Source organism: Vicia villosa, linkage group LG7, assembly GCF_029867415.1.
Source record: "Vicia villosa cultivar HV-30 ecotype Madison, WI linkage group LG7, Vvil1.0, whole genome shotgun sequence".
NCBI classification, from domain to species: domain Eukaryota; kingdom Viridiplantae; phylum Streptophyta; class Magnoliopsida; order Fabales; family Fabaceae; genus Vicia; species Vicia villosa.
Window position 1 is genome coordinate 57114235 of NC_081186.1, and position 13875 is coordinate 57128109.

General features: G+C 31.4%; 1 long non-coding RNA gene across 1 annotated transcript; it reads right to left on the reverse strand.

Annotated features, from left to right (window-relative positions):
• Positions 1-12697: 12697 nt before the first annotated feature.
• LOC131617248 (uncharacterized) lies at positions 12698-13412 on the reverse strand. The gene is made up of 4 exons (XR_009288505.1): positions 13288-13412; positions 13133-13169; positions 12872-13005; positions 12698-12776 (listed from the first exon to the last, which is right to left on the reverse strand). It is a non-coding gene; the product is annotated as an uncharacterized LOC131617248 (long non-coding RNA).
• Between the last annotated feature and the right edge of the window lie 463 nt (positions 13413-13875).

Below are 13875 nucleotides of genomic sequence, written 5' to 3' on the forward strand. Positions count from 1 at the left end.
TAGTGAGAATAACTATATATATTTTTACAAGATTTCTAGTGGTGTAATATGCAAGATTTTCAAGAGGTCGCCCATTCTAATACTACAATCACCTAAATACGATCAGGTATAACATAAAGTCACAAATTAATAATTAACTAAATGAGAATTTTTACACTAGGCTAAGATCACAAATCAAATGGAGATTTAGACGCACAATCCCATAAAATGAATGAGAGCTTTTACACCGGGCTAAACTCACGAACCGAACAGTGATTTTCATGGACAACCTCACAAAGCAAACAAGAACTTTGGCTGGTTTAACTCACTAACAAAACAACAACTTCTCAATAAAGATATTACAAAAGAGATGAATTCCTCTTGGATAAATTACAACATTATCCCCATCACATGAACCAATAAAAAACCTCAGTTTATATTTTTCACTCTCAAACCACTAAGGTAATTTAGTGAAAAAGACATAAATGAAATAGAGAGAGTTAGAAGGTGAGAAAACATGTAGAAATAGGTTTTATGTTGTGTTTTGAAAGTGAGGAGAAGCCTATTTATATGTGAAAATTTTGGCTCCAAAAGAAAAAAATATTCATGTGCCTTTAAATGTCATAATCAATTATACCATAGGGTTAATGGATTATGAGCTTCAAAATATGACAACCCTAATTTCCAAAAAATAAAACCTATAACAACTAGTGTCTCAATTGTTTAGGAGTATTCTTAATCGATCAGGAAGTTTTATGTATTACTCTAATTGATTGGCTAAGGACCTTAATCGATAAGGTATTGTATACAAGTTTCTTAAACGTTTGGGAACACCCTTGATCAATCCCACAATCCCCTTGATGTCTCCTCAAAGGGTTTTAAGGTGCTTTAGCACATTAAGAGAGGATAAAATACTCTTAGGTGAGTGTGTGTGTGTGTGTGTGTATGTATTACCTTTGTAATTCAAGAATTACCTTAATACTCTGATCACTCAAACACTAATCAAGCTATATTTCACACTTCCTCTCTTTCACAGTCTTTAAAGCTTCAAGATCCCTTGTTTGATTCATCATTAACTTAACACTTCATCCTGGAATTGACTTCTTCTAACTAATGAGGCTTCTTACAGATTCTTGATAAACACCATTATCAGAGATTTCTTAACTAAAGATCATCAGGGTTTCCACTGAATGCTACTTGACATTAGTTGTTGCCCTTATATATATAATCTCTAGCATATTGATCTCACAGCCAAAACATCTATGTCATCTTAACCACATTGTTGTCATCATCAAAATAATTAATATCATGTGATTCATGGGGACACTATACCTATAAGCACATAGATCCACAAGATTTAGTTTTATGTCTAGAATAATATTTTGCAGGTTATTGATCAAGGAAACTCTCCTAAAGATGAATATGATTTTGATGATGAAAACTAGTTTTTGATGATAACAACTAAAAGGAAAGCATAACAAGTAGTTAAAGATACAAGCAGACAAAATTATGGTTTAATGATCACTGCAAAGTTCCTTTAAGGATGGCACTGAACTAGAATAAACCTTAAGCTTCATCTCTAAGAAGAATTCAAGCAAGTGTATGACTGATTTATCTGACAAATCTTGAAGCTTTAAAGTATGAAAAATAGGAAGTGTGAAATCTCTCCAAGCCAAGTCTGAGTGAACAGAATGCTATAAAAGCATAAGGCATTTTTCGTAAAGTTATACGACTAATCACATACACACACTAAAACAAATTTTATAACTTTTTTTTAAGAAAATATTTCTAAAAATGTCTTAAAGCCATGCTAGTTGAATCGAGATCTATTTGAAAAGTTCTGGGAATTTTTTTATACTTGCTAATCAATTAGAACTTATACACAATCAACTGGGTTAGTGAAAAATGCACCCAAAACGTCTAGGAGAATATCTTAATGAATGGTAACGGATATATATCTATTCTAACATTTGAAAACCTTCTAAACAATTAATTTTAGGCCAACCAATCGATTAGTGCATGATGCTAATCGATTGGCTCGTGAATTTTTGCCACAAAAGTTTCCTTTTTTGCGAACCTCTTAGCTATAAATAGAAGGCCTTTCCCTCATATTTTCACGTCCAGAATCATGAGCTCTTATATCTCACTACTCACTCTCTCTAAAAATATTTTCTCACTCTCTCTCACTTAAAAATTTAACCATAGTGCTTTTGAGAAAGGTCTTTTGCAAATGAGGATTCTTTGTATTTTTGGAAGGGTGGTATTGTAAATTCACCTAGGAACATTTTTACCCAGGTTGAATAATTGATCAAATTAGGGATTGTTTATTTGGGTTCGAATCTATATCCTTTTAATAGCTTTAGTTTGGTAATTTTGTTACTAAGTCGTTGGTTCAGTTCGAAGGCTCATCCCATTCAACAGCTTTCATCGGCTCTAGATCAGTCCGATATAAAATCTCACATTGGTTTGTGGTTATCCAGTGTAAAATCTCAGTACGGTTCGTAAGCTCAACCCAGTTAAAAGCTTTCTAAGGTTGAAGATAAAACCAATATAAAATCTCATAGGTTCGTGGAAAGTCCGTCAAAACCTTGATTAGGTTCGTGAGCTCATTCTGGTTCAAAAGCTCTCCTTGGTTAGAGATAAGCCCGTGTAAAATATTTGTTTAGCTCGGGGATTAGTCGCTTCAAGTTATTGTTTAGAAAGAATACTAACCGCTTAAATACTTCATTTAGAAGGAAGACTAACCACTTCTCTTCTCTATTTGCTGTTTGGTTTGAAGTTAGCGTGAAAGCTCATTTTCCTTGTATAAGGGGGTTCGAGAGTTCAACGTACTAAAAGCTCTTAAGATTTACTATGTACTTTCAAGAATAAATGTTGGGGAAGGAGATTCAGTCTTTTCTTTTTGACAAAACCTCTATAATTCCTGGTTTTATCTCTCTATCCCTCAACTTTTTACTTTCTGTATTTTATTCTTAATTTTTGCTGCTGATTTCTAAAATCATTTTAAAATGATTTTAAACTCTAAAAATGATCTTAAATATTTTTCAAACTATCGTTTTTCTGAAACACACAATTCACCCCCTCTTGTGTCTTCAGTCATATGTCCTGCAAGTGGCATCACAACCTAAATCCTATTTAAGGACTAATCATCTTAGAAGGAACATGACTTCTAACATAATTTTAAACAAGAACTCTTTCTTATATACACCTCCATCGTTTAATGGTGTTAGGTTTGAAAAATGGAAAGCTAGATTTAGAATATTTATTCAAAGTATTAATAGTGAATTGCGAGGAACTATAATCAACAGTCTGTTTATCCTACTCACGAAAATAAATGGAGAAGTAGTGGATAAACCCAATTTTCTTTGGATTGTATAAGAAAGAAAAAACTTGAAATAGATTTCAAAGCCAAGAACTTTCAAGTAATGACTTTAGATGATAGTGAACTTCTTTATATCTTTAATTGTAAAATTGCCAAGGTAATATGAGATACTCTTGAAATGATATATGGAGTCTCTCCTAGTATCGAACAAGAGCATATGATCAAATGAGGCGAATAAGATGAATATATTACTCACCAATGTTTTTCAAAGTTTAGATTTTATAAAAATTATATTGGAACTTTTGTCACTAATCAATATCTAATAATTAAGAATTTGAAATATAATCCAATCCTTAAATCAAAAGTTAAGAATGTTTTTAAACATCAGGAAAAATAAAAGAAGGAGGAAATCATAAAGAAATTGAACAAACTAGTTCAATTACTAAAAGATGAATGTACAAGCTTAAACATTAAACAATCATCAATTTCATCAAACTTATAACAAAAAAATCTCATGGATTACTTCAAAAGAACATACTCAATAGTTGAACGATATTCGGAAGATCCAACATCGAATGAAGGAACATCAATTGTAAGAGACCGTGAAGAAGAATTTTCGTTTAGTGAAATCTTTGAAAGAAGAAGAGAAGACGAAGCACTTACAAATAAATAAGAATCAACTTCGGGGAAAAATATTAAATAGTCCTTTTCAAATGAAGAAGATGAAGTCTGCTTAGAGGCATCCTATATGGACGATGGTAATGGGGGGAACTAAACCATCCTATAAGGAATTGTTTAAAGTTAGTGCTAAGTTGGTTGAAGTAAATGATAAACTTAAAAAACACAACTTAGACCTTAAGGAGTATTTAAGGTTTCTTGAAGAAAGCAATATGTCGCTGAAGTTAGAAATAACTAATATTAGAAACTCAAGAGAATTATGTAAGACTCCTTTCTCTTTGTAAAAGGAAGTAATAGACTTGCATTAACTAATATTAGAAACTCAAGAGAATTATGTAAGACTCCTTTCTCTTTGTAAAAGGAAGTAATAGACTTGCATTAAACCCTTGGTAAACTCACCAAAGGGAAATAAAATCTTGACTTATCCTATCAATTCAAAGGTCTTTCTTAAATAAAAATGAATTAGGATTCAATAAGAATAGAACAACTAGTAAAGGTTTAAATTATAAGAAAAAGAATCATCCAGATTATAAATACACACACTACAAAAGATTTGGACACTTATAGACATTTTATTTGGACTAATTGAAAAGGTCTAAAGATAATAACCCTGACCTTATGGAAAAACTAATGCACCTGGACCCAAGAAAATATGGGTATCAAAAGTGAAACCTTAGTGTGTTTTGCTTGATTGCTTTACATCTTGATGTCTTGACTAAGATTAAATGAAGTTGTGCAAAGCAAGAGGTATACTCTTAAGTATAAAATTATTTAACTCTCTGATCCAATAATGTACGATTATGGCTGATATAAACTACGGTGATCAAAGTAAGTGCTTTTGAGGATATCTCAACATTTATGATCCTAAGTGATCAATTAACCTCATAGAAGGTTGAGTGGATATGGCTGTGATAACTTACTCATCTTGATGTTTGAACCTACTCTTGCATCCAACGATACGTAGAGAACACACCATAATATGTTGGTGTTCCCTCTAAGGGAGTTTTTATCAAGGCCTCTTGATAATTGAGCTAGTACAATATTTTAAAGAGAAAATAATCAGAAAAATATAATTAATCCTTTAAAACAATGGATTTAATTTTTCTCATCTTAAAAAAAATTAGGTTTACTAACAAAAAATATGTGTTTCTAAGTATTTTATAGAAAGTAGGTGCAAATAAAGTTGAACAAGGGTATATTAAAGCAATAAAATCCAGCACAAGGCCAAAAATGCACCAATGAGGTTGACAGGCGTGAGCCAAATCGATAGGCACATTTTAAAACCCTATAAACAATTAATTTTAGGGCAAAAAATTGATTGGTGCATGATGTCAATCGATTGGCTCATTAATTTTTGCCACAATTTTTTTTCCTTTTTTGTGCTAACCTCTAGCCTAAAAATAGAGGTCTCTTCCCTCATATTTTCACAACCTGAATTGTGAACTCTCATATCTCTCTTTAAAATCATCCCCTGGCTGCGAAGGTTGTCTAGGGAGGTACACCATGGGAAAAAGGTGGAAGAAAAAAAATTCACGGATGACTTCCAACCCCGGTATTCACCCAAAACATGGAACACTTTTGCAAAAGCCCATGCATTAGGGTGCAATTAAGAGGGTGAAATATTAAAATGTTTCTATTCTCCTACTTCAAATTCACTGAAAGACAGACTAAGTTTTAGCTGAATGAACATACACTTGTAAGAGGCACTACTACAAAATAACACATTTCACCTCGGACGCGAAATGCATCTAACCTCAGCTACAAAAGTGAGGTAATGAAATGCGTCATGAAAAGATATCACTTTACCCATTAGTTTTTAATACACCAAGGGGAAAATTTAACTATACATGGGTTCGAATCCCAGCATCTGTACTTTTATTATTGAAAATTTCTTTAGCCACCTCCCTATGGGGGTCACCCCCAGCGAAAATCCCAAAATACCCCTGTTTCGGAAATGAACTTCCGAAGCGCTTTTTTTTAAAAAAAATTTCCACAATTCGGAAGTGCATCTCCGAAAACACCTCATGGGGGGTGTCTTCGGAGATGAACTTCCGAAAACACTTCATGGGGGTGAATTCGGAAATGAACTTCCGAATTATGCAGAAACTGTGTTTTTTTTATGTTTTTTCTTAAACAGTCTCGCATTTTAATTAAACGCAAACGCCAAATAAAATAAGCAACAGATAAACTGAAAATACTAATATGATAAATCCAATCCAAATAATATATACAAACCGAAAATAATAATAATACTGTGCGAAAGATACAATCCGAATATCAAAAAATAAATAAACCCGACCACTATTGGGTGTGCCTAACCCTCTCACCCTGGGCCCTCCTCTGCCACCTGTACCCCGTCGCACGGCCCGCATCAGTGACGATCATCTCCATCACGGCGACTGCCTCTGGACCGCCCTGATGAACGACACCTCGATCCAACGCGTCCCGCCCAAGCATCTCTATCCGCTGGCAGATCGGCATGAGATCAATGGCATGGTCATCCTCGGCCTGTTGGTTCTCCAGGATCTCCTCATGTGCTGGCCTAGGAGCACCGGGAACGTCGGGTCTCAACAGAGGATGGGACACCCGGTAGAACCATGTGACATACCCCTCCTCACTGTGCCAGTCCTGTGTGACCCGAGTGAGACGATACTCCTGCGGTACCACATGCTGCTGCCAGCGGATAAACCTGTCGGGAGAAGCCTCAAAGGGTGACCTGGGTATCCGCTGCACGAATGCGAACTGACGCATGCACCGCTCAGGGAGATACCGGACCATGATGCCGGTCCCGCATGCCAACCAGCCTGAATATAAAGCAATGCCGTCAAAGGGGACAATCTGAGCGTAGTCGGCGAACGGCCTCCAGGTGATGTCGTCGTGCATCGTGCGGTCCAAGTACAAACGGTATGGTCCCACCGCATCGTTCCCCCTCTGGAGAGCGTATCTGGCGGCCCTGGGCATGGCGTCAATGTACGCAGGATCGATGTGGAAGCCGTGAATGCGGGAGAAGTGGAAGTCGTGGTGAACCGGATATGAGGCCCAGAAGTCGTGGCGCACTCAAAGTGAGCAACTTCGTGCTCCATGCCCAAATAGAGCGTCATCCACTCAATGGCGTCGACCTTCTGGATCTTGGAGTGGTGCAACAGCGGCCCCCTAATCGGCAGGTGGAGAAGACACTGCACGTCATGCAAGGTAATCGTCATCTCCCCAACCGGCAAGTGGAAAGAGGACGTCTCCTTGTGCCAGCGCTCCACTGATAAATGGAGTAGGTGAATCCTCTTGAATTAACTCTCAGCCAGTTCCATGAGAGGAGCTTAGTTTCTTCGACAATCATTAAGAAAGAGATATCTTTGCTTTGAAAGATCTTCGCGTTTCTAGCTTTCTAAATGCTCCATATGCAGGCGAACCAGATTGTGGAAATTCCGCGAGCTTGTCCTTTATTTTCCTGCAATACTCCTGGAAAGGCATTAAAATTCACAACAGTAGAGTTATGAAATACAGTAATCACCCCTAACCATCTAGCGATATCGGCCCAGAATTTGGTTACTGAATGACATTCGAAGAAAATGTGGTTTGTGGATTCTAGCGATCCACATCCTCCTTCACAAAATGAATTGTTCGAACTTAATATCCCTCTCTTACATAGATTTTCTTTTGATGAGATTCGATTCTGGGTGATATGCCAAATAAACACCGCCACTTTAAGGGGAACGAACTTGTTCCAGCTTTGGTATGAAGCGATTGGTCTCCCGAGTTACTAGCATCTGATAGGGCGGAGTAGGCTGATTTAACATAATATCTCTCGGAGGGATCAACGAGCCAAACAACGTTGTCCCTTCGCCCAGTTCTGAAAGAGGCTGAACTAATTTCTTTGATTAACTGTTGCAATAATTATGTCTCCCATTCAAAGAAATCTCACCTCCAGCTAAATTACCATTTTGTTTGAATTGGTTTTAATATTTATTAAACTCAAACTCCTTTGATTAGCTTCAAAATTTTATCATATGTCGAGATCGATAATAGATCATGAGTTTGAATCTATTCTAGAGATATTCAGTGGTTCAAGTTTTGTTAGTGTTTTTATCCTCTCTTGATAGTATGTATGATGGTGTGAGCTTTGGTAAAATTTGCTGTTTTTTTTTTTTTAAGAAGTGGTGCTTTGTTGAGTGATTTTGTTTTTTAGATTTTTTTTTGGATGAGTGCTCTCCAACTGCAATTTTGTTGTTGTCGTAGTATTATAGTTTTTTTCCCTTCTTTTTCTTGAGTCTTTTGTTGTGTAATTCATTCTCAACCTTTATCTTTGAACTAGTGTCTTACCCGTGCGTTCGCACGGGTACCCGTCGTTTTCGCGCATTGTGATTGAGGGAAATAAAAGATGATAGGGAAAGTGTTATTTTGTTCAATATAGATATTATTGTAGAAGTAAATATCCTAAAAATAAATTTGTAAAATATAGAAATTTCTTTTCAATAGGTTGGGCCAAAGTTTGGGATATACTGATTAAAAAACATTATTTTCCCCTTAATATTCAATATTTCGATCAATAACTTCATGTTCCCGTTAATATTTAATATTTTGATCAGTAACTCACGTTCTCGTTAATATTGAATATTTTATTCAGTAACTTCATGTTCTCATTAATAGTCAATATTTTGGTCAATAACTTCATGTTCCCGCTAATATTCATTATTTTGATCAGTAACTCCGTATTCCCGTTAATATTCCAAATTTGTTCCCGTTAATATTTAATATTTTGATCAGTAACTTCATGTTCCCGTTAATATTCATTATTTTGATCAGTAAGTCCGTGTTCCCGTTAATATTAATTATTTTGATCAATAACTTCATGTTTTAGTTAATATTTCAAATTTATTCCCGTTAATATTCAAAAAAATTATCAGTAAAAGGTATCAGTAAAAGATTAAATTTGGGTTAAAATTAAAAAAGTTATAAAAAATACTAATATTAAAAAATTGAATATTGAAAATAAAAATTAATTAAGAAAATAAAGTTTATATGTTGTTTTATTAGTATGCAATAAAAATTGGAAAGATCAATTATTTGACTTAAATTATTAATGTTTTACCAATAGTAAAACAAAATGTGACCTGCATAAAGAACGGACAACACAATATCAATTGTCCAATGCAATAAACTTATTCACATTTACTTTTAACTTACTAACATTGGTTCCCGTTAATATTGAATAATTTAATTAATAACTCCATGTTCCCGTTAATATTCAATAGTTTGATCAATATATTCATGTTCTGGTTAATATACAATATTTTGATCAGTAACTTCATGTTCCCGTTAATGTTGAATATTTTGATCAATAAACATCATTTTCCCGTTAATAATCAATATTTCGATAAGTAACTTAATGTTCCCGTTAATATTCAATATTTTGACCACTAATTCATATTATCGTTAATATTCAATATTTTATTTAGTAACTTCATGTTCCCGTTAATATTCAATATTTTGATTAGTAAGTTCATGTTTCCACTAATATTCATTATTTTGATCAGTAACTTTGTATTTCCGTTAATATTCCAAATTTGTTCTTGTTAATATTCAATATTTTGATCAGTAACTTCATGTTCCCGTTAATATTTATTATTTTGATCAGTAACTCTGTGTTCCCGTTAATATTCATTCCTACTAATTCTCCCTTAACAACTCTTAATATGTCCATATACTTAATGCCATATTGCCACTTAGTAGCCGTTAGATCTTATTAATTATTCTCATGCTTAGAGAAATATGGATGTTACATGAATCAGCAGTATAATTATTCCTATATATAAATATTTTTATTTTGGAATTATTTATAATTTTTTTAAATCAATAGTAAATTTATTCGCGTTATTATTCAACATTTAATTAAATGTGTTAGTATCATTACCATATGCGCGCACCATATCAGTACTCGTGTGTTCGCACAAGTGATAATTTTTGTTTTGGAATTGTTTATAAAAATATTTAAATCAATAGTAAACTTGTTCTAGTTATTAATTAATATTTAAACCAATAGCTTAATATCAGTATTATATGCGCGTACTATATCAATACTCGTGTGTTCGCATGGGTACTGGTATGGTATGTTAAGTTCTCGTGAATTATTTACAAATTTGAAAAAAATAAGGCATTGTGATGAAATAAAGAAAAATTAAATAATATATTAATTATTCATAATCAAAATAGTTTATTATTTTTAAAAGAGATAATATTTGAATCAATAAAAAATTTGTTCCCATTTACAAAAAGAAAGAAAGTAAGCTTCTCGTATTTGGATCACTCTTATTTTTTTTCACACAGATATTTATTCAATTATTATTATAGTTGTATACATAAAATTCAATGATTAGCCTATATTTTTTTGTATTTAGCTTAAATTTTAATATTTCAATTATTTTATATTATATATAGATAAATATGTATTAATCATTGATGAGGTTGTTCCCGTTAAAATTTTAAATTTTATAAATGACAAAAAAATTGTATGATTAATAAAAAATATCATACAATTTTGATACTATTTATTCATACATTACTTATGTTTCATTCAATTAGTATTTATATTGAAGTTCATTTCATTCATTTAGATTATATGCTTATTTTGTACCCAAAAAATATGCGATTTTACTATCAACTTATAGATTGAAAACTCTATACACTATTTTATGTATAGTAATAAACTATCTTGTTCCCGTTCATAAATATATAATTATTTGTTATACGATTCTCATATTTAATATTTCATTGTCCTTTAATTGTGAAAATATCTTTCTTCTTATTTTAAACCAAGTCATAATCTCATATAAAATTAAAATAAAATTAAAATAAAATTATAGGCTATATTAAAACTGGAAATTAATATATTTGATTAAGATTTATTGAATTATTTAAAGTTATTTAAACAAACTTTATTCTATATTTATATTTTTAAATAAAAGAATATATTGTTGAAGTAATTAATTCAACTAATGACATGGATATTTTTCTGTTTTTGTTTTTTCACCGTATCAGTAAAGTATTTTCACCCATAATATCGTAATTTTTTTTTATTAATTTATAAGTCACATAAAATATTACCGTATTTAAATTTATGACTGACACACATACACACACACACACACATATATATATATATATATATATATATATATATATATATATAAATTTTAATTAATATATATTATGACGGTATATTTTAATTTATTTGCATTAGGTATACAAAAATATATATGTTATTGCAATTAATGGTATATTTTTACAATCATTGATTTAGTTATTTGTACGACTAATATATAGTGTAGAAACTAACCTAAAGAGCATTATTTGTTAACATAATTGTAACGTAACACTAATTTTCGAAATTTAATTAAAAACTTCAAATAGGAAAATTTGAATTGTTTATATTTGGCTTATTTTATTTAATACTTAATAACATATAGACAATAAGAGTTATGTGATGCATATTAAAAATAGAAAGTTACTTAACTTTATAATAAATAAATTATTACTTTTAATATTTTTTACTAATAAAACTATTATTTTAAAACAAAATTTATTTTAAATACATCACTTAATTTTTTTTACATAATTTAAAAAAAAGTAAGTATCAATAAATTTATTATATTTATATTATTTACTGATATTTTAAAATATGATTAGTTTATTAAAATTTTTATATTTTAAGAATAAATTAATAGTGTTAAAAATCTAAAGTTGAGGATTTATTTATACTATTTTGTCATTAAATAACATAAATTTTATTTAAATTAATTTTTTAATCAATATTCATAAAGTATAGGGTTTGAGTGTACTCTTTAGTCATAAAGTAGCATAAATTATATTAAAAACTCTAATTAATATTAAATTTACCAAACAATATATGTACTTCTAAAGATAAAAGAGCCAAAAGGCCACAAAAAGGAAAACGTTTTCTGTGCTTTTACTTTTACTTGAGTTACAGTTATAAAAAATCTAATTAATATTAAATTTACCAAACGATATATGCACTTCTAAAGATAAAAAAGCCAAAAGGCCACAAAAAGGAAAATAGGAAAATGATTTCTGTTTCTTCCACTGCTTCTACTTGAGTTACAATTACCATAAAGAAGAGTTACTCCTGAAACATACACAAAGAAAAGTTTAGTAAAAAATTATCTAGTTGTTCTGCGATCAATGTATGAAACTTTAACTAATATACTAATAAGCCAAAACAACAACAGTGATAAAGCTATACTGATAAAAATAATTCAATTCCATTCAAACCATTCCATTCAACACAAAAAATAAAATAAAATTCAATTCAAACCATTTAATTCACAATAATAGAAAATTGAAAAGATGATTGAATCCTATAAGACTACCAACCTTGCACCATCTTTTGGAGGACTTCCACGTAAGAGTTTGGTCACACGTTGGGTGTGAGGATTATCAAACAAAATTGCGGCCCCATTATTGATAGAAAATAAACCCCTAAAATAAAGATTTTATATCTGAGAAGGTTTCATAATATTAAGAAATCAATAATACACAACACAACATTGTAAAAGAAAAAAAAACAAATAATGACATTAAAAAAAAAGAGATAAATCGAATGTATATAAAGAATAAACTTTCTTCATTTTCGGGAAACATGATGTGTCGGTGTCGTGTTTTTGGTGTCCTTTAGTATGTAATTTTAAATTTGAAAATGCTCCTAACCTGAAATAGCTCTGAAGCAGCATTAACATTCCCTTATTTGAGCTTAGCCATTGCCAAATCATGATAACCATTCCTTTTCCTAAAACAACCAAATTCACACAAACATAAAAAAAATTGATTCAAATATTAAAACTTGAAATAAAAAATTTAAAAAAACAGCAATAAAACAAATACTTGTTCCTCTCTTTCTCAGTTGCTGATTTGCAAGGAACATTACCACCATCAAAAACAACAATCGATGTTACTTTATAGTACCGAAGCAGATTCACTCTATGCATAAAGTATTCAATGTAACGCAATTCTTTTCACTATCAGAATCAAAACAAAGTTCCATAAGGCATAAATAAGCTAAAACCAAAACAAAAACAAATCAAAAAAATCAATAAAATGAATGAGTGATATTCAAAACTGGATAAAAAATAGATTTTTACTCACCTCCTTTATGAAGTCATGAATATGCATCAATACCCACCTGCAGATTTCGCAATGTGAATGAGAATAAGCTATGAGAATAAAAAATTGAACACAGCCCAGATAAAATTTTGAGGAAAAATCAAAACTTTGTCAAAAAAATATTAAATCTAACAAACCATTAACCATGAAGCAGTAAAACATTTCATTCAGCGCACGCTCATCGTCGGACCGTCGGTAAAACACAACAACCATTTCGAATTCGACGTCCACCACACTCACCGCTAGAAATCCGTTGTCGTTGCCACAGATCTACCACCGCAATAAAAACAATCCAATAAAAAACAAACATCAGAACACCAAATCAATTAAAAGAGAAAACTTTCAAATTTCATAGTATCAGTTATACCATTCAACAACTATATAACATCAAATACTTTCAGTAGTTTAGCAAATTTAAAAAATCAATTCAAATTAAAAGAAAATTTAAAACAGAACAGTAAATCTGCTGCAGAATTATATGAATGGTTGTTACCTTTGTTTCTAGATTTCACTGGTGAAACAGCGACGGGGCATCATCAACCTTCAAACACAACAAAAAAAATAATAAGCGATTAGAATTAGAAAAAATGATTCAGGAACAGGTTCGGATAAAAATTCACTGTTTTAATTGTTGGTTTGTGGTTCTTGAATCAAGGGTTCTGTGATGTGATCGATTGATTTTGTTTCGGTACCATGGTTATGGTTTTGGGGTGAATTGAGATTCT